Genomic DNA, 23695 nt, shown 5'->3' with positions numbered 1-23695 from the left:
TATTTATTTTTCATTTGCTTTCACCTCTGAAGTAAACTTAACCCCACAGAGATTTGAAAGTGCCAAATAACTGTCTAGTTTTCAAAAACATATGTCAGAAAAGCCAATCTACTATGCTGTGAAAGTTTTCGTCAGTTATATTTTGTTTTTTCTTCTCCATTGTTTATCAGAACATCTTCTTGTGGCAGGTGCAGAAAACTACTTCACATGAGGTAGTAAGATTTTAAAGTACCTAAATAAGGGAGTAACGGATACAGGTGGAAAATCTGGGAACACAGAGCAATAATTGAGGATTAGATGAAACTTGGTAGTACTTTAAATCAGAAGCATTTGAATGATTAAACCTCAATTAACAATATGGAAATGTTTAGACATGCACATATATGTTTGCAGGGTGGATCTAGATTTATATGTCAAACATTGTGATACAAACAGAATAATAAGTTAATAAAATTAAGGATTAAAATAGAGACATAATTTTGTAAGTGTTCCTGCTGAATAAAATGTTCTACTTTGTTGTTAATGTTGACTATTTACATTAAAATTATCTAACTGGAAGCAGAAATTTATTATTGTGCCATTAACAAAATACAACTTTCATTGTATACTTCTGTGGTGAGCAAATTAAATTGAAACATATTTTAATGATATTATATTACCTCCAATGGTAAAAGTAAGTTATTAAAAATATTTATATTTCTTTGTATTAGATAAGTTCTACAGTGTTTGACTAGCTTAGGTAAGACCTTTTGTGCTTCTATCTATGTGTGTCAGCAACTGTTTCATCAATCGTTAATTTTGTTACAAAACAACCTGAAAAAAAGGAAATAAAGATCATCTGCATTTACTGCATTAATTTTTTCCTTTGACATCTACAGAAGGCTTCTGTCATGTAATTGCTACCTGAAATTCCAAGGAAACTCAGGAGAAAGGTCACCTGTTGTAATAGAATTATTGGAAAGTTTAGTGAACATGGCCATTGTAAACACTGAGAAAGAATTTTTGAAGTTATTGAAACAACATTGTTTTACATCAACTGTAAACATATGCCAATCTATTTAAAATATTGATACAAGATATTTGGCTTGGCTTACTTGACTACAAGTATTATTAAATGTGTTAAAGTTATCAGCTAGTTTTAAAAACTGGGATTTTATTTGTCCAGGACTTTACAGGAAAAAAAAAAAAAAAAAGTAGGCTATCAACTCACTGATGAAGATAAAGATAAGGTGTATTAACCTTTCATTCTAATGTCTTTTATTACATGTTGCTAAAGGGAAATCTAAGGGATGAAATGGAAAAAAGTCATTAATTTTTTTACAATGACTGAACTCCACAGTTTGACATGGATTAAGATTTTAATTGGGGGCATATATTTTCTGTCAAATATTTAATGCAAATTATTTCAATATGATGGAATACATCATTCTATGTGAGTAATTCACGAAATGTCTAGAAAGATGAATGTGATATGCTATGTTATCAAAAAAAGTCCCATATCATAAAAACGTGTCAAATGTGCATTTTAAAAATCGACTGGTTAATGTGACAGTTAGAAGTAACTATGATAAAGCGTAGGTGTTGAAACAAAATGTAAAGAAACATGTAAATTATGTACCTTACGTTATGCACTTCCTCATTGCTGAGAATATCCTCAAAAGAGCTGTAAACCCAGTAGAATTTTTAAGAACATTTAGTCATTTCAGGAACTTCAGAAGGTGCTTCAATAATTATAAAATCCTTTTTTCCTGCCCACATGATAGACATTATAATTACATTACTCACTGACCTGTCACCATAACAATGTCAAGTCCCAAGTACTGCATGGAGTAGGAAATCACTGATTTTAACTTTTCAGTAGTGTTTTCATTCCTATTTTTGAGTATTTGCAAGTTACTACTCTGAACACTGGTGATGTTGCTACGTGACTTTGCCTGCAGTTTCACCTCTTCTCTGATAGGATTGGGGTAACAATACCTGAGCTCAAATGCTCATGGGCCGTGCAATTTAAGAGTGACTCTTGTTATTCTCAGAGTCTCCCCTGGAAGTTTATTTGGGGCCTGAATGGATGAGCAACACGGGAAAATGACCTGAGGGTTGGAGAAGCTTCAGTAGTCTCTTTCATACCATCCCTGGCCAGAGTCCCCAGAATCACAGAGTGGTTGGGGTTGAAAGGGACCTCTGGAGATCACCCAGTCTAACATACCTGCTAAAGCAGGTTCACCTAGAACAGATCGCATAGGAATGCATCCAGGTGGGTTTTGAATGTGTCCAGAGAAAGAAACCCCACAAACTCTCTGGGCAGCCTGTTACAGTGTTCTGTCACCCTCAAAGTAAAGCAGTTTCTCCTCATATTCAGATGGAACCTTCTATGCTTCAGCCTGTGCCTGTTGCCCCTCATCCTATAGTTGGGCACCACTGAAAGGAGTCTGGTCCCATCCTCTTGACATCCACTCTCGAGATATTTATAAACATTGAAGAGATTGCCTCTCAGCCTTCTTCAGGTTGAACAGACCCAGCTCTCTCATTCTCTCTTCATAAGAAAGGTGCTCTAGTTTCCTAATCATCTTTGTAGCCCACCGCTGGACTCCCTTCAGTAATTTCTTATACTTCTTAACCAGGGGGGCTCAGAAACGGACACAGCACTCCAGATGCAGCCTCACCAGGGCAGAGTAGAGGGGGAGAATAACCTCCCTCAACCTGGTGTTCACACTGAAAGGGCTAAGTGTCCCTAGACATCAAGTTAGGTAGGCAGATGTGGGTCTCTATCACTGTTGTTGGGACTTTCCCATAACCATTACCCACTGCTTTCCCTTAGTGGAGCCGTACAGTTCAGATGTGTCTTATCATGGTGCCTCACCTGGCAGAACTTAGTCCTCTGTGTGCAGTACTTGAGCACCAAACTATTCTGCAGTTGCAGGTCTCTGGGTGGAGAAGCAGATGACTTCCTGTCAGAAGTCAGATGTTCCCAATCTTCTACAACGTGGCACATGGACACTCCCTTGGTATTATTGGCACAATGCTAGTTTGTATGACCTGCCCTAAAATGCTTAATTTTCAGTTAAGAATGTTTTTCTTCATAAATCTTCAGATCCCAATAGAAACCCCGAAAAATTAGTAAGACCCTGTTTCTTCCGTTCGCAACTCTACATAGAGTTCAAACATGAGAGACACTGTGAAAAGACTTTATATCCCCTGAATGCCACAAACAAGAACAAAACTTCAGCACACATATTGATGCTTTTTATAATCCCTGTTCACCAACCACTGGTTTCCTTTCAGCTTCTCCATATGATATTGATGTGTTTAACACAAAAGGAAGCATTTCTGCAGCTCTTGTTATGTGGAACACTGTCTCTGTACCTTTCTGCTTCAGTGACTTTCCAAATCATATCAGATGGTGGTGGACTGCATTTTTCTATTAAGGTGTCTCCAAAAAATTCTCTGTCTCTGCTATTGTTTATCTCCATAATTGTATATTTTATCTGTGAGACACAGTGAAACTCGGTGTGACATACTTGATGATATATAATATGAAGAACTGCAGTCACATGGACTGCCTAGGGAAAGGACTGTAAAGAGAAAAAAAAAAAAAGTTTTCGTTCAGAAATTATATTTTCGGAGACAGATTTTCATCTCCCAGTGGTCTATCCCTGAAGTCAGAAAATGAAAAAATAAAAATAAAAAATTCAAATCCACATCATTCAAAATTATGCTACTAAGAATTCCAAAGCAATTTTAGTTGAGTAACCTCTTTAGGTCATATGGTCATATGACCTTTTAATTTTGATGCTCCATTGATTTTCATTTTACTGTTGTACCTGTGGTATTTTCAAAGCCATTTCTCAAAATAGTATCCAAAATCTTATAAGTCTTAATACATTATTCTTAGAAGACTGCAGTTACATGGGTTGTACTTACATGTGTTCCAGTGTACAAAGCTGTGTTCTGGATTGATAAGATGTCTTCGCTCTATATCATTCACTCAATATTCATATCGTCCAAAAGCCCAATGTTTTATTTAAAACATACATTAAAAATTACTGTTTAGATAGACCTCAAAAAGTAATTGTACATTAAAAAAATACACTAAGTGTTTATTTTCCAGCAGAGTTCTTCAGGGTGTGATCTATTCTATTTAATATTTTAATTTACATAGTGTGTAATATATTGATTTCATGTTATTTTTTTTTGTTTCTTTAAGTCAAATTGTTGTGTGAAAATGTTTCCAGTGCTTTACAGAAGTTAATTATACCAGCATCATTATTTTATTAATGGTATTATTAGTCCAATGAAAAATGACATTACATTAGTGTAACAATATTTATTATAAATCCTATTGGTTGTTACCAGATATGCTTCCAGTGCTTAGTTTTGGATTTTTTTTTATTAACAGGTTCAGTATCAGAACTCTATTTTTTTCTCCATGAATCAATACTAATTTGACAAATCTGAGTACTTGAATCATCCTATTAATGCTTTAAAATATCAGGTTTTCTACTGTCTGTCCAATATGCTTTGTTTATTCTCATTTTACTTACCCTCCTGCCTTAACTCAGGAACTTCCAGAAGATTTTATGAACAATTAAACAATCAGCATTCAGAATCTAGAGAAGATCATGGCTGGTTCATTAAGAGTTCTGAAATTCCTTCTCAAGCTTACAATTTCAAATGAAAATCTCAATTCATTATCTGTTGTTTAACACACTGCACAGCTATTAATATAATAGATGAACTTCTGATACATAATTTGGCATTTTTCAGAGAGACAGAATGTATTACTAAGACTTTTACATACCTCCTTAACATCACATATAAACTTTTTAACTACTAGATGAACTTAAGTAAACTATAAAAATCTGTCTCCGTAGGACTAAGAACCAGCACATCATTTTCAGTCATCTTTTTGCTTCATTATTCAGTGGACAAACTTGGCTTAATGTAGCAAGATAAAGTTCTTTTGGGATATTAGTTAAACGGTCGTGCATCAGTGTTTTCTATTTATAAAAGTACTTATCCTCTAAGTTAAAAATCAAATTATTACTACAGAGTTTTTCTCATGGAAGTGTAAAATCATTATGTTATTTATGAGTTCTAATCTTCTCCTTTGATATTTTGGAACACTTTTAAACAAACAACCAAACAAAAACAACCAACCAATCAACCAAAACCCAGAACCTGCACAAAATCTTTAATGTCTGAAGTGGCTGAGGTTGGGCAGGAAGCTGGGACCCAAGGGTGAGGTACATCAGCAGAGCAGAAACTTGCTGAGGAGCACAGTCTCAAGGTATCTGAGCAGGAGAGAAATGCTGGGACAGGGATGGACACCAGGGTGCCTAATGGCCGGGAAAGTCTTCAGTGATCAGGCAGCCTTTAGGCCATGTGGGAAGTCTGTGTCCGTGGAACAGGACAACACAGCTGTAACCTAACTCTGGCCATGACCCAAACTGAATGCCTTGTATGGAAATGCTGCTTCCATGTGAAGCAGAAAAGATGCCAGATAGCTTTGCTGCAGTTCCTTCTCATCCAGCCCTTCTCAATCACCTGATCACGGTTGCACAGCTGCACTGTATCAAGCAGCCTTGAGGACAGACTAACAAGCACTTGGGAGATATAGTGTGCTTAAGACCCAACACTGAGATTTGGCTCTTGGCATTGTGTAGCTTCACATGGAACATAAGATTACATGGGAGAATTTATTTTTTTCTTTCTAGAATATTATGTTGTACAGTATAACATGATGTGACACAGCTACATGATAAGATGCTACCTACTTGTCAAAATATATTCAACAAAAAGATGTTTACAATTCAGGGAAGCTTCTATGAGTTTATACATTCAAACTGTAAGTATAATGGCAGCCTCACTGGTATACAGATATATTGCACCTGTTCTTTTTAAGAAATACAGATGAGAAAAGTGGGATGTTGGCTCTTTAATGCAGAGCAGTAGGTATCTAACTTACGCTGGATTTGTTAAAGATTTAATGTACAATTTCAGATTAAAAAAACCCAAACAACAACAACAACAAAAAAACCAACCAACCAAACAAACAAAAAAACCAAACCCAAGCAAAATGTTTATTGTACTAAAATAAGTTTCCTTTAACTGTAACATTTGTTTTCAGCCAGTGAATGTTCCTGACTTCTCCACCTTGCTCAAAGCAGAGTAAACCACTTGTCACGTTATTATATTACGGAATGATATACTGAAACACTCTCATTAAACAGAGCACAGCAAACAGCAACATATACAAACGAGAAAACAGAAACTATGTATACAAGAGCAACAAACTCTATGACAGCAGAGATGGGCACAGAGTAATTTTTTCCCAGTTGTATTACTCTGTATAGTTTATATTTATTTATCTTATTCTTCCCTCATTTTTTTATAATCTCAGAGGTCATCCCTCCTGACATGTCCATTTCCCTTTCTAGAGTTTTACAGTAGTCACTAACGTGTCTTTAACCTTTGTTTGGAAAAACAGACCCATTTTTATTTGAAATGAAATGTGTTTGTGACTTTTCTCAACTATAACTCTTAGGAAAATTATATATTAAGAAAAATAGACAAATATTTTTAGAAATTTCTTCAGCTTTTGAATCTCTGTCTTTCCTAGGTCTTTGCTTGTTCTTTGAAGTGTTGCACAAAGCCCTGAGCAACTGCTCTGAATTCAGTGTCAACTACACTTTGAGCAGGACATTCAACTCCAGACTGCTCCTGGGTTCACCTCAAACTTTATTGATTCTATGATTTATGTATTCCACAACAATATTCATCACCATTGTTATTTATTTGGAGTTCAATTAAGCTATTCTGAAACAGTTTTACGGTTACCAAAATAATGAGGCATTCTTTAAAACAAGTCATTTGTTTGTTTGTTTTCATAAAGGAGGAAAGGATAAAGAGGGATGCAGTTACTAAGTTGTTTTATTTTTCTATTACTGTGATTTTAATACTGTCCTGAAACTTCTGAACATTGACTTGCAGATATAAGTTTTCATCTGTTATGTTTTTGTCCACTAATTTTAAAAGTAACACAAAAATATATTACATTATAATATATATGCTATATACAATAGTATACGGTATACAATCTGTACTAGATTTTTCCATACAAAACAAAGCAACATCCTAAACATTTATCTACTTAGGTGTATAATTTGAATCTCTGTTTATTATCCTTGAAATCAGTGACATTATGGATTAAGTACAGCTAGGAAAGAAAAAAAAAACTTCTCACATATAATTTGATTATTTAATTTGTTCCTGTTTCTGTTGGTAGAATTTGTTATAAAGCTCTTGTTTTCAAATATGTTTGTCTTTACTTGACAAGTGTTTTGCATGAAAAAACATAATAAAACACAAAATAAACACTCTATGGCTCTCTAGTTATCTATCCCTCTTAGGTGTTCTATATTAAAGAGCTGATGTTGCAGTTGTGTATTTTAGTGCATATTTCCACCTGAAATGCATATACATAATTAAATAAATCACAGATACATGTTTGGCTTTTGTCTGAACACTCAGATTTGTAAACATTCTCTTTCACAAATATTTGCAAATGAAAATCAAGAGAGGTTGTAAAACCAGTCAACATTTAAATAAAATAAAACTAACCATATTGAGTACTGGAAAAGCCACAGTATAGTGAAGAAGTGGAAGGTAGGTTTCTGTGTGAGGTTCTCCAAACCTAAAGGTGGGAAGCTTTTTGGAAGAGGAACAAACTTAGGTTCTAGATGTTGTATACTTTTTTTCTTTTTTTTCTTTTTTTCCTTTGTCTAGCAGAGGTCAATAGATTGCAATGGAAGAAGGTTGGGAAATTTAGAAAGATATGTGAGGCAGAATAATAAAAGAATGTGATACTTATGTACCCTGGGATGATGCATATCTGAAAGCACCACTGAGGCAAGTAAGGCCTAGACTAAATTGCCCGACTTGAATTGACTAGATTAATGCAGCATCTACTTGCAAACAGAGAAGCACAAATAAACTTTATTATGTAATTTTTGTCAGCTTCACAGTTGATTTGCAGATCTGGAGATGCAGACCAGAGGCAGAAATCTCAGTAACAATCATTAATTGGCCTTAAATAATAAAGTTGCCCTGGGACTTGTTGGTCCAAGACTTGCATCAACAGTCCAATTCAGAAACCAACAAACAGTGAAAAGAAACACCCCTTTTAGTTGAAGCTCCATTACTTGGACTTTCAGCTCGACACTGAAAATGAAGCTCAAGGTGGAAAAATCTATGCTTTGAGACTGGGACACAGTCACATTGACTGGTCAGAGTGAGTACCAGGTTCTCCTGGATCCATGATGCAGATCCAACCCAGACTGAAGGAGATGGGGAGGCAAATAGATCATGTGGTGGGTGTGTGTGTGTGCATGAAAGGCAGAGGCTGTGTGTATCTGTTACAATGAAAATCTTAAACTAGAAATTATTCTCCACTCTCTAGCCACTATGCTTAGTAAATAAGTGTCAGATTAAATATCACAGTTCTTACAGCCACTTCACCCACGGTTCCCCTGTGACAGCAGGAATGCGTTTGAGGGACTATTAAGATCTGGAGCTCTCAGGAGACATAGAGTTCATAATAGAATTGGATGCTATATGTCCTAGCAGTGGAGAAATATGACAAGAGGAAAATATCCCATTAAACTCTTTCATTTTATCCTTTACCAGAAATATTACAGAGACAGGTCCTCTTGCTCAGGCAGTTTGTTTCAAACATCTACAGAATTAGGTAAGATCAACATTTGGGGAAAAAACAAAACAAAACAAAAACCTGGGTATTTAAAGCAACAGGCTTTAAATAAATAAATAAAGAGAATAAATAAAAGAAGATAAGCAAATAGTCTGATGAGGCTGAAATACCATGTACAGCATTGAGAACTGCAATATCAATCACATCTAAACAATCTCTAAGGAAGCAAGGTATCAGAAAAAAAAAATCTAATTAGGAAAGAGACATTAAGTTCTGTAAAAAAAAACAATCACAAAATTTAATTAGAGCTTCCTGGTGCCTAATAACGGATGTCTGAATACACATTAGCTCTATGTGTAGAAGTTTTAGATTTTAAATAATTTTTCTCAATAAAATGAAAGAAAATAAAAGATGATTTTACAGATTTCGTTTTGTATCTCATGACCATAAGGAAAATTGATGATAAATTAATTGCATTAATCTAGTCACAGGTGTAGGGATACCTGGAAACAGGAATAACTTGTAGAAAACAAGAAAATGGTAATTTGAAAGGTGTACATATTTAAGTAGTTACAAATCGGATTTTTTTTTTTTTGTGAAAAATAACATTCAATTTATGTTTTTGCTGGCTATTATGTGATTTTTCTCTCTTGATATCTTAATAACACTTTTGTATTGACATAAACAGATGGACATATAACAAATGCATAGTCTGTCACTTTCAGAAAATGACTTGAAGTTTCTCCTTAAGGTGGGTATGTCACATATGCAGAAAGAAAGTATTATAAGAAATATTGAATTTTGTTTTGAAGCTCCCTAAGCAGACTAATTAAATCCAATTTGATTTTAAATTATCATGCACATCATTCTTGATACAAGACGGAAGCAGCTAAATAGCTCATTCTCATTGCAAACCTATTACACAATGAAATGCTGATTCATCATGGTGATGGACAAGCCACACTGAGAACTTTGACAGGGGCCTGTTCTGGCAGAAGGCTTCTCAGCAGGGAAATACAGGCATATTGGAAGAGACAAATCTGCTCCAGCTGGTCAGTATCCAGATTTGTGTCATTCCAGTCTTACAAGAATAATCCCTGGCTCCCCTGAGGTAGGGACCAATTACTGGTCATTTCTTCAGCTTCATACACGATCTCTTAGTAAACATAGTTAATTAATAGGCTGACTCAGTAAATATCTACTCCTTTACATCACAAACAAATAAAGCAATTTCCCTGTGTTTAATAAAAGTTAAATCACATCTTTCTACTTCAAACTTTTTTTATGATTACCATTTTTCCAGTAACCCTTCACAGAGGAACCAATTAATGTTACTCCAAAGATTTCCAGATTTTTAAAAGACAATTGTAAGTTAACAAGATACTGCAAATCCAACTTTTTTTGAACCTAATATGTAAAAATGCATTTTCAGCTACCATGAGACTGTAGAAACTCTCTTCAGACAGTTTTTTGTGGGGTTTGGGGGCTGTTCGTTTTTGCTTTGGTGGTTTTGTTTTGTTTTGGGTTTTTTTTGTTTCTGCTCCAGACCAGTCACTTCAAGGTAATTGTGTTACTTAACTCACATTTTGTTTTAGTTCACTTCTGTGATCACAAAAAAATAGTCATAAACCCACACATATATAAAACTATATACATAGTTATATACTGTGTCAAATATAACCATATTAGGTTATTTGAACTAGACACTGGAAGGCTAAGTTTATGTCTGAACTCACTCCCCAGTGAGAGAAAAATTGCCAGCATGTTTAAACTACATACAAGATTGGGTACCTGCACTAGAATATGCCACCTATACCATTACTTATATCCTGATTAAAAACCAAAACCTTTTTTCGTGTTTACCAGGGGATTTTAAATTTTCTGACATTGTTATCAAGACAACATTATTGGTTTTGCTTGCTGTTTTCTCAGTCACATGTGAATGTACATTATCAAAAGGTTATTTGAATCTTGCTGTCCAGTGCATTAGAAGTTTAGCTGTTTACATATATTAGTTGTCTCTGCTGTGTCATCTCAATGTTTTCTTACTTGTCCCCAAGGTGAGTTCTAAGATTTAGAATAATTAATATCATATGACAAGGGAAACTTAACTTCGGAATCATTTGATTAAGTATTTATGGGAAAGTGAGTACAAGCCTAACACTTCTTTGTACTTAAAGGTTAACGCATTTGAATCTTTCTGTTTAACTCTGTCTTGTGTCTACTTTTTTTTTTACTTTTGTAGCTTTAGTCTGTATTTTGCTTAATGTTATATCAAAGTATTTTAACAACCTTAATGCTATAATTTAAACAAAAATACAAATGCAGTTATGAGTGGACAGTGACAAAGACAATGCATGTCCAGATTACCATATTTATTCCACATTATTTATTCTGCATTTATTCCACATTATTAAAAGCAATACTTGTGCAAAACTACATAAATTTAAAGCATTTTTTTTTAATTACATTTTTGCTGACAAGTTATGAAAGCATCATGTAAGTCCCAGTGTAAGTAAATTCAGATCTGCAATTTGGAACACACTTTCAGAGGCTGTGTTTAGAAGAGGTGTGGTGCTTTTCAGAAAATACTTTCAGTTGAATAACTTTTTAATTAAAAAAATTGACTGTCAACTTACTCTAGCTGCCACCAACTAATGGGAGTATTTCAAATCTTCTATGATTGAAAATATTATTTTAGTAATCTGGCTCAAGACATGCTAATTAAAGGGCAGATTCAACGAAGGACCTTTGGTTAACTCACATATGGTCTACAGTAAACCCAAGTCCAACAATTTGATTTCCTAAAGTTGCACTTAGTTTTTGACTGATACGTAGCCTAAATTTCTATCAATAGCATTCCCCAGATGACTGAATCCCTACTTCTGAACATACTTAACCAAACATCATAAAAGTTGAGCAATTAGAGGTTTAGCTGACACTTAAATAAGATTGGGATTTTAAACATTGATTTTCTTTCACTTGTGATAATTAATTCTTTTTCCAAACCCTTACAGCCCCGCAAAATAACAATTGTGGTGAGCTTCGGTAGGAAGAATTATACATCTCTTGAGGATGAGAAGGAAAGCAGGTGGAATAAGAGAGAAGCGGGTTAGTATTTGGGGGTTAGGGGCAGTAAATGTGTGGGATCATACTGCCCCTTTGAATTCCTTGAAATGTTTCAGATTAGTTCATGATTAAAATATTCTTATGAAGACAAAAAACATGGAAAAAATGGCAAAACATAAAAAGGACTTTTTTACTTGTAATTATACACTCTACTTACTAAATAGTCCATGTAACTATGGTATAGGTGGTATAACTGTACTCTCAGTCTAACCAGAAAGCACATATTGTTACAGGAAAAAATGTTGAAGTGTCTGTAAAGATTCAAGTTGGTGATACCTATGCACTTCCCTCATACTATACGCTGTTTATCTCTCTTTTGTCCATTCCCTGCTCTAGTCCTGTTTCCTTCTACTTGTCTATTCCCTGCACTCTACCCCAGCATTTACAGTCTTGCTCCTGATCTCACTTCCCTGTCCACTTCACCTGCTCAGTCTACAAATATCTGCTAATATTTGATGTTGCAACCTGAAACAAAAGGCAGATGGACTGTATTTTTATGCATGAAAAAAACCCATAAATGGTTATTACTATAATTCCTGACTTTGGTTACTAAAACACCTTTCAAAAAACAGAATGAATGTTTCATGCAAGGCAAATAAAATTGGTCGTGTTAAAGAGGTAAAACTGTTTTTACAGTTCCATGCTATCTTAAGGTATTTGGATGTCCCTAGTAGAAGACACACAAAGTGGTTCAAAATTCCATTTCAGTCACTCTTATCAAGGTCTATAACCTTGCTACATAAAGCAGTTTTTACACTTAGTTCTGGTATAATTTTTAACACTTTTTTCACTCCCCCAGAAGAAAAAGAAGAGTTTGACTGCCAAGATAGCTCAAGAAACAAACTCTTTTAGGAGTGTTTGAAACACCTAAATGACTAATGCCAACCATCCACCTGAAAATCTTGCTTCAGGATAGATTTTCTCATTATTTAAATTTCCTTCCAGGAGTATTACCCTAGGGAATACTCTACTAGATAAGAAAGGTGCTTTTATTATGTTGCTACTACTTTCTGCTCTCCTACTTTTAAAGACTATCTTACCTTGTATATGTTCCAAATGTTTCATTTATTCTTCCTGCTATTTCAGAAGAATAATCAACCACATAATGAGCACACATAGGTTTAATCATCTCACCTAAGATCAGAACTTCAGTAAAGTCTAGCTTAAATTTTAAAAGGAGTTTTCCTTTCCAATATTTTTGTGTATCATTAATAATTCCAAAATCATGCACACCAAAGGAAGATTGCTTGACATAAAAAGGATCTGCAAACAGTTCTTTCTTCATTTACAACATCCAGTGTCAAGAGGAATAATTTTGAAGTTAGTGGAACAGTGATTGTGTAACATTAATCTGAAAAGACAACTCTATTACCAAAACCAATATAAACAATCAAGGTTACATTCAGGCACATTATTAATTGACGTTTACATTCTTTATTTATTAGAAAAGTTAAATATTATTTTTTTCCAAAAATATTTTATGTTTACCTAATGTTTTCATAAAGGTATTTCTGAAATATTTTGTTCTGATTTTAGGGGGGGGGTTGTTGTGGTTTTTTTTTTGTTTGTTTTTTTGTTTTTTTTTTTTACATTTTAAATTTCATTGGAAAAAAATACCGTTTTTCATTTTTAATACTTTATGTTTAACCACTTCAAACTACCTTTTCAATTGTGAGAAGGAAAGAGTTGACGGATGAAGAGAACAGAAGATTGAGATGAAGGAACTGTTCCATGTAACTGCCACGTAGTGTGTGAAGTCCAAAAGCATTGTGTATATTTTCTAATTAAATACTCCAGATTCTCTAAAAGTGTTTCTCATCAAAACTTATTGAAGAAAAGATATTTTGTATTTTTATAGCTATTACAGCTATATTTTTTTTTTTCATTTTATTGTTATTGAATTCTATATACATACTGTCAGAGACTGAAAGTGTAATGTCGCAAACATTGTAGCAAAAACAGTTCATCCAGCCACAGGAGATGGGACATTCATGATAAGGTGAATTGTGATTTACAAGACAAGCTAATGAGCCACAGGCAAAGGCCGACTGGCTGATACAGGAGTTGGAGGACGTGCTGAAGGGCACATAGCCCCGTCTTCTGATAGGTCCGGCATGACACTAAGGGAAAAGACCCAGACCACTTGAATCCCTTCCAGGTGGTCCAAGACCCTTCAAGACTTTTCCATCTTTCACAATTTGCCCCCAGTGATGTGTGTGCAAAAGACCAAAGATTACACAAGCAGGTAGTCAGGAGGACTATAAAAAGCCCACCTGCGCAAGCACTGGTGTGGTGCATGCCCACCCACCATCCTGAGGACCACTCAGCCCACCAGTCTCACCACAGGAACTGAACAAGACACCAAACATCAGTGTATCCGAGACTATGAAACCCATCACACATAATGTCAAGCCATTACTATGGTGAAATCTCTCTCTCTTTCTCTTTTCTTTCTTTCCCAAATTTCTGTTATTTTGCTTTCTTTTTTGTAAATAATATAGTAAAATATACATATATAGATTTACAGCCCCATATGCACCACAAACTGTTTATGTTTACCAATTGAACTTAAATCACATAACCAATGAATCCGAGTCACCTCTCCCCCCCACCCATTCCTCTGGGCATGATATGACAGATACAGATAGTTTCTATAAAACTGTAGGTCTAAAAGTTTCAGTGACAATCATAATGGTGTCATTTCTTTGCCAAACTGAAGGACTTTTCTCTATTTCAGGAACATTTTGCAAAAACCCAGTTTGATTATGCTTGTTAAATTGGGAAATGCCCCAGATGTTGCTGCTTGAGTTGTCTGTTCATGAAAAATGTATAGTTAGTGTACTAAGGCACATCGTTCAAAGCTACTCTCTCTTAAAATTTGCACTTGCTATGGGCTTTGCCTTTGGTGACAATAAGTGTCTGACATATTGAAAACTTCTGGTTTACAAATAGTAATGCTGTAAAGATTGGAATGTCAGACACTATGAATTTGCAGTACTGAATTTCCATTAATTTATCACTAGTTTAACTGATGGAATTTATTAAGTTCAACACACACAAGTGTTCCATATTTTTTAAGTTCCTGAGGTCTTCTGGATTATTTTCTTGCCTTCCAGGTATGTAAGATAGGAAAACACTAAAGTCACAGCAGTTAATTATACAGTTTCTTTTTCTCACATGCTGCAATCCCTAACTCCATGCTTTTTTAAATATCTTCAGATGTTCTGACACTGTAACATCTATGCTGTATGACGTAACTTCTAAATAGAAATTATTTTTTTAAATTATTTTAAATATATGCAAATTACAGAGATTAGAAAATCTGGAGTAGTAGCTCACAGCAGTTTTACCATTCTAACAAAAGTGTCATTTTGACAAAAGTATACTGTTATGAGACAATCACACAAAGAAATGTCTCAAAATATTGAGAAGTTTTAGGATGCATTGGAATACGGTATACAGTAAATATTACACTTCGGTTGATACATTTTTTTTTCCCTTAGCTTAAAATATAATGGCCCCTGTGACACTAAGGTAAGCATGTGCTAATTACTTATTTTTCAATAAGCAAAGGATGAAAAATCAGAGGTTGCTCTGTAACATCACTGAAGACCATGCAAATCCTATCTGTCTTTACTGGGAGAAAAATCCTCCAGTAATTGCTGTTTGGTATAAAAATGCCCAGATTCTGACATAAAGCCACATTTTTGTTTGGAACATATTCTGCTACATAGACATATAATCCAACTGCTAGAAGAGCAGGGATTCCATGGAATAATTCCTCACTTCATAAGAGATGGGGCAAATCTGTGAGGAGGGTCCTACTGATGGGCAATGAACAGAGTTCTTGAAATTAGTTCCATAACTTAGTCAAAAAAAACCAACACAACTCCCCCTTAGGTCTTTCAGTCTGTATTTTTTGTTGTGCTTGCAACAAAATTTTAATTAACTAAACATGTCAAGAGTTCTTATTTTGAGACTATGTTTATGCTAAAGGTTCTTTATAATTTCAATTACACATAAAAAAGGAAACATCCTTGCTGAGTTGAAGGAAATAAGAAAGTGGCTGAGAATACAACCTTATCTCAATATGAATGATTATACCATTTTCTTTTGGAAATCAACATGAATAGAGTTTATTATAGAGCTCACTAGATTATAAGGAGCCTACATGTTAAAATGTTCAAACACAACTCTTTCTTTTAGGTTACATTTGGAACGTGTAAAGCTGTTTAAGGCTTGTTTTTATCTTATTTTTTTTATTTATGTATAATTTCTGTCTGTAGTTCTCCCCTTCCCCTCTAGATATTAATACCCTGTTAGTTCAAAATAATTTAAAAAATATACAATGTGTGTCAATTTCTATTAGATGAAAATTTGCTGTGATTGATGCATAATAGTCTGTGGACTTTTAAAAATTGTTTAATACAGTACATATTTGTTGTATAATTTTACATTTTAATAACATTTTTAAAATAGCAAATAAACTTGAACATTCACTCTAGTTTAGAAAGAATTAATTATGCTTTTTGTGGATACATCCTTACTCAGAACTAGTTGGATTACAGAAAATCTTTAGTCAAGAATTTAAGATAAGGCTTTCCAGTCAACTGTCTATTCTATCAGGACACATGTGGCATGAACACAGGCAAACAGAAGATTTGAAAACTCAAACAATTTGTTTCATTTTTCTAAAACTCATTATAATTTCTAGCTGATTCCATTAGTTCTTGTGGATAAAAGAAAAAAAAAAAAGTTTCTTAAGTATTTTGGCTTCCTTAAGCACACTAAACTAATTAAAAAAAAAAAAAAAGAAAAAAGTGAAACTTTAATTGACTTAAAACTTGTCTCTTTTATGTACATATAATTCTGGTTTGCCAGATATGCAACTTCCGCTTTTACAGAGCATATTTTATCCAGCTTGGTAGGTGAGCTTTATCAATCGTCTCTACTACTGTGCACAAATAGCTAATTATGAAAACCAGAATGCTTGTTCACAATGACTTATCATTGTTTCATCCCTTATTACAAATTGGTAGTACCATACAGAGAATCACTTCAGCACAGTATTTTTCTAGTTTTGGAGGAATATATATACAAATGAAGTGGTTTTGGCAAAGCTTTTTTGTGGTAAAAATGTCAGCAAGAAAATAGGGGAATAACAGAGTGCTTTTTAGAATAATATCTTCATATACTGTAGATGTATAACAGGAATTATTTTTATTTCATTTTTTTACATATTTTTAAAATATCTGTCAGAATGTAACTGCTGAAAAATAAAATTATAACAATTTAATCTTACTACCAAATTCAGTACATTGAAAGTCATTCTCACTTTTTAAGGGACTGGTAGACCTGTGCAAGATAGAGATTTTTTATTTGATAAATGCATGAAGTAATTCATCCTTCTAGCATCAAGAGAATGTTAGATAAAAGAGCATTACAGTATAAACAAAAAGGCCAGAAAAATGTTAATGCAGTTTAGTATAGTGGTTCTCATGCTGTGCTTCATGGTCGCTGGAGACATTACTGATCAGATTTGCTGACTTGCCTCCTTGCTTTTCCTAGATTGCTTTAATTACTAAAAAGATGTTTTACGAGTAAGGAGTGCCTGTAATTAATCCAGTGATGTCATATCATAATGAATGATATAAATATAATTTTAGCACATATGGATGGCAGAGGACCATCTGGATAAAAGTTTGATAGCTCCAGGAACAAAAGCTTTCAGGGTTTTTTGATTCTCTTGAAATCTAGTAGAATACTGATTAGGCAGATACACTCGTATCCAGAAAGGTAATTTAGTGATCTTGTACCTCTAAACGTTGACATTGTTTTGCCACTATTTTTTCATGTTCTGATCAAATCTAAGATTCTATACAGGTTTGTTACTTTAAAAAAAAAAAACAACATGCACACCCCTCCCCACCCTCAACCTTTTACTTAAATTGTGCATTTCCTAATGGGAAAACATTTTCCAGGGTAATAGAGGTTTACCATTCCATCTTATACAGTTAAACCAGGTTGCTATGTTACGTTACTTTATGTTACATTATATCACATTATATTGTATAATATATATCATATCATATATGTATGTGGCAGGGTGGCACAAGTGCAGTGTAGTGTGGAACAATCACAAGCTTCAAGCATTACAAGCTTGCATTACAATCTTCACTTTCTCTAATGCAAAAAGTGAGATTTTCAACTCAACCTACAAATTCGGTTCCCATTGGTGTGAGAGGGAAATAAGTACCTATAAGGATGCAAGTAATGATGAATTTTGCAGTATTGTTTTCTCCAGGCTAGATTCCAGAATCCAACATGAGAGATTAGAATCTCTTCTTCTATATTAAATCCTAGTGGGTTTAAACGGGTCTGTCCATCAGAAGGGCTCACTTAGTAATTCAGATCTTAACATAGAATTTAGAAACGCAGTTTAATGATCACTCAGTTATTAGCCTCTTGCTCATCTCTTGGATTACTCAAGGGTGTTTTTGCTGTTTTGTTTTGGTTTTTGTTTGTTTGTTTGTTTTGTTTTGTTTTGTTTTTTAAGTCACATAATTCCAAGTGGATTTTCTAAACATTGTTGACAAACCTCTACGAGAATGTCAAAGGGGTGACAGCTCATCTCAGTGAGAATGAACTCCTTTTGCCATGAAGTGTGCATCAAGAGCCTCACAGAAACCCCGGTAAAGAGCAGATGAAAGGCAACAATTTCAGTTTTTTAATCCACCTTTTGGTGTAATTTTCTATCTGATATGTCTTCCATCCTAGCTCAAAAATGGAGCCATTTAAGGTGTTACCACCTTTCTGAAAATTAATCCTAGACAACTAGCAGAAAACAGAAGCATGTTCTGAGTGAAAAAGGAAAATATAAAAAAAAGGTGGTCAAAAACTTGTTATCTGGAGACACTGTCAAGCTATAAAAAATAAACACACAACATGAATGAAAAGTTTATATTTGTATTTAAAGAATAATATAGAAACAAGAAATAGAAATAGGTGTATTTCCTCAAATAAAACCTGTTACTGATTTAAAATAAATGTTATCCACTGAATGACCAGTATGACAAGCTCAAGCATACCAGTTTAGTGATTTCCCACTTGAACTTCTATATCTAGATGTGAAAATTCATGAGTTTAAAGCCTGAAGCAATAAAGCTTCAAAATAATGATTTTGTAAGAATGTTTTATTAATGTGTGCCATTGCAAACACATGCTTTACGAGGAGAACTGTTCTGGACTAAGAAAATAAATTTAATCTTGTTACAGAAAATGTTCTGCTTTACAGTGCTTTTAGCATTAGTAGCCACTTCTATAAATTGGTGCCTCAAGGAACTTGGTTTTATAAGGTATCTTATGGAGGTTTGGTGAGAGATACTGCTTTGCTTGAACTGCCAATGATTCCTTTGGGGTATTACATAAATTTATTATGAAACACTGTAATGAATAATACAACTATATTATCAGACTAAAAAGCATTAGGGAACATTCATCACCTTCTTCTACCCCAAAATCATGGAGTAAATTGCTACATCAGCATAAGTCCTCAGGCATGTCAGATGGTTTGGATTAAAATGCATCATTCAGCCATTTAGAAGCTGGATTATCCAATTATTTTAATTTTTGCCCAGTGATTAGTACTGCAACTTTGGTCTTCATACAATATATTGCAGTATATGCTGGTTAAGCCTGCTTGTTACAGCTGTGACTAGAATTGTTCTGTACATCACTGACAGCAAGAATGGACAAAACGGTGCCATCTGTTCTGTCGTAGGCTGCAGCTATATTCAAATCCCCAGTCAAGTTTTAGATCTTAGTCCGCATTTCTGATAATAGTTAGATACCAAATATCTCTAGGATATGGAGAAAGATGATAATGTCCATGGTCATGATTTATATATGTCTGTCATGTATCTATAAAGGAAAACACAAGGTAAAGAGTGGTATTTGTGAATTCTCTCTTCTAGAAAATTCTGAAGTGCACAGCAATTTCATCCTTAAGCAATGCCTTTTTTCAGTCATTTACAGCTTTTAAGTCTGATATAAAATGCTTACGCAAGTGAAGACCATGACAGACACTTTAAATCTATTTTGGAAAAAACATGTTGTTCTTGCAGCAGACAAATATTTCTGCTTACTGATACATTTTTAGGGAAGATTCCTGCCAACAAGTGACTACTACCAAAGGTAGAAGTTGAGAATAGTGCAAAGATCTCTCACTAAACTTCCTTCATTTTAGTCTGATAACTGCATTGTTGAAGTTTCACCACAATCAGTTAGTAAACTGGTGCTACAAGGCAAAACCCACTTGAGATTTCCCTCTCCCAGTCCAAAGTTTGCATTTCTGCTAAAATTCTGGATTAAGGCAATGTGACATGTTGTGCCTCCCAAACCTCTTTGATTCCTGTGCAGGGAAACACCAGTCTGTAGCTGACAGAATTTGTCTCCTCAATTGCAAATACACTAATTAATGCAACTTTGTAATATAAACAAACCATCCCTTGGTTCATGACCGGAATTCCCCTTGTCTCATTCGAACTGAACTACCTAATAAAATGAACCCACCTACTAAAAGGCAACCCTTTCTGATCATAAAGCAACTTTTTAATGCAATCAAAATATTTCTCAAACTTATGTCAAGGCTATTCATATGTCCGGAATAAGGAATTCTTTAAGGACTTGACAACAGAGTGATCCCAGAGCTATGACTGAACCAATATGCTTGGGAAGACTCCAACTGGCCCTAGTATAGGTAGAGACACTACATGCTATAGCCAGAATCAACCAAAACCCTGCTCTGGTCTGACATTTTTATGTCTAAAATAGGCTATACTACATGCTAAGGAGCACATCTACTTGCTGGTATTGGAGATCACCATATATACCGGACAAACCAAATAATGAATGTTAAGCCAAAATCATCTTCCTGCTGCTGAAAACAAATTTATGTCAAAAATAAAAAACAAACAAACAAAAAAAAATCAAAATCAAATCAAAATAAAAAGGTATGGAAGACCAAAGCCAATCAAATTATAAATAAGAAAAAAAAGTAAAAAAACATAGTTTTACCAGCAGCTGATCATGTGAATACACAGAAAATGATCTGAGTTATTAGGCAAACTCTCTATGTAAAATTTAACAGATTTTCTGTTATTAATTTCTCCCGATCATAACATCAGCCATTCAAATATTTTAGCACCAGACTTGATCAGAGCAGAAATGCCCTCTTTGTGAATCTACTAGAAAAGGACTAATCTGGAGCTGGAGTGGAAAAAACAAACAAACAAACAAAACAAAACAACCAAACAAACAAATAAGAACAAACAAACAACCAAACAAAACAAAATAAAATAGAACAATAAAACAACAAAAAAACCCAAACAAACAAACGAACAAAAAAAAAAAACCAAAACTCTAAATCTATGTATAATAGGAGACCTCTGTTCTTATAATGTTCAAATAATGGTTGGTGTCTGAATGCTTCAAAGAGGCAGGGGAGGCAACCAAAGTCCAGAATCTTCTTACTGAGATACTAATGAAAAAGGACAAAAAGCTTACTTCTATGCCTAATTCATCATTAGCGTAAGGATTTGGCTTACAAATATAATAACACGTGTATGTACTAGCATTTTATTTTCATAGGAGAAAAACAATTAGAAAAAATGTATTCACATCAATCTGGTAGAGTAGGAGACCATATTGTAGTAAATTGTCTCTTCATAAGTGTTCTTTAGTTCAGTTATTATTAAAATTCCACCAGAATTCTCTATTGCATATTTTGAGAAGTCCATGTTTATGGCACTATTTGTCACTTATAAAATGGAGACCTATAAATAAACACTTCTTGTAGTTCTATTCAGGACTAGTTCAGAGGAGAAGAGAAAAAAATGAAAGTAAAAAAGTAGAAGACCTAATGTACAGTCAACTTAACTTTATGATACAAACCACAAAAATGACATTGTATTCAGGTTTTTCTTCCCAGTCATCTTAAGAAGGCAACTTCCTGTAGTTTTATCACAGACTACTATAAAAATATTAACAAAGCATTGCATTTTCTTTCTCTTGAAATCTTTGCTGTTGACCTTCTTCACATATGCTTGGCATTTTTATCCATCTGCCTTTGGCAGTGGTACTAACACATTGGTGAGTCATAAAAATATTCTAAAGCAGCCCACCTGCCAACCTGGTAGGTAAGAATACGAAAGCTTTCTCTGCTTATAATTTTTTCTACTGTATCTCATTTTTGCAAAACAAACTCTTTTCCTTGGGACCATTTGCTTTTTCTGCTGCTTCTCTTATTAACATTTAACTCTGTTTTAATATATTCTATTCATCAAAACCATGTTTAATTGGTGTTTATTACCATATATATTATATATGTTTTAAAACTTCCTAGACCTATTCATATGGGATAAAAAACCCACTTAATAATTGGAAATGCCACTTAAGACAGAGCTTAGGAGGCATATTTTCACACTGTGTGTCAAAGTTAAATTGTAGGATAATTTATTCAGAAAACTTTCAAGATGGATACTGTTTTATATTATGCATCAGAGTAAAGTGATCATTCGTCAGAGTAAAGGGACTCTGTCATTACAATAGAGCTACTTTAATAAAATATGTATGAACATGTATATTTAAATATATTTGAAAATTAAATCATGCCAGATAATTTCATTAGTTATTGGAAATCAGTGGTAAGCATGGGTTTATTGCTTAGTCTTGCTCAGATTTAAGAACTGTTAAATTTTTTTTATTGTGTAGACCTTCTTTTGTAATTGTTTCAATAATATCATGGATTCATTAGAAACTGCTGAACAAATTTAAAACTGGAATTTATTTGAGATATTAGAGAAGTAAGATACCCTATGACAATATATCACCTCTATTTTCAGTGAGGATGCTGTATAGCCTAGCTTTTGTATTCAAAACATCCTTCAAGATACATTCTGAAAACATAGTTGAATGATACTAATAAAGACAGGTTGGCTGAACAAAGAAAGATGGATTCTTTCAGTAAAATAAAATTCTTATAATTTGTGATTCACGGTCCTATTATTTTTTTTAATTCATTGAAAAATTTCTTTTAAAAATCATTGAAAAATGAAAGATTATATACTTGTCAAAAGAAGATATAAGCTATATCTTTGTTTTGAAAAAATTAAAGCACCTCAGGTGACAAGGAAATATAGGTTTTAAATACTTTTTTTTAAATAAATACTTTTATTTAACAACAATAAATAACAAACCTTTATTGCATATCCCCTGCATATACTCTACAACATTAGTTTCAGTCTCTGGTGCTAGTTGAATTTCTCCTTTTCAGAGAAGTAAATGCAGGGTTCTTGTGCAGAGGAACAGACTGGCAGCTTTTTCAATAGCTGTTCCTCAAGCTTTTAAATAAATGGCAAGAGAAGTTAAATAATCTTGAAAAACTGACATAAATTACCATGCAATGTGGACAGTGGTTGTCAGTTTTATTTTAGAACTGATTTGCCAATTGCAACAGAAGAGTTTCTCTTGATACTGAGAAAAATGTGGTTTGCATTACAAATTGACTCCAGCCACTCAGTTCCAAAAATGATCCGTGGCCTAGCAGAGTTTAAAGGCTTGTATGACCTTAGAACGTCAGCAGCTCCTAATTTTAAGGGGTTTTATTGTTTTTGCTTTTTCTGATGTGTTTGGTAGGTTGTAGTTACTCTATGTTTCATTACAGCCCCAAGTTCAAGTAACTGTATCATTATAAATTATAAGCTAAGCCTGCTGACTAGTATTCAGTCAAAATACTCTTAATGGCCTTCTTCATTTTATTACAAGTACTGACATTCATTTCAACTCTGCATACATAGAACA

The sequence above is a fragment of the Patagioenas fasciata genome, chromosome 1 (assembly GCF_037038585.1).
Source record: "Patagioenas fasciata isolate bPatFas1 chromosome 1, bPatFas1.hap1, whole genome shotgun sequence".
In the NCBI taxonomy this organism is placed as follows: Eukaryota; Metazoa; Chordata; class Aves; order Columbiformes; family Columbidae; genus Patagioenas; species Patagioenas fasciata.
This window is presented reverse-complemented; position numbering follows the sequence as displayed.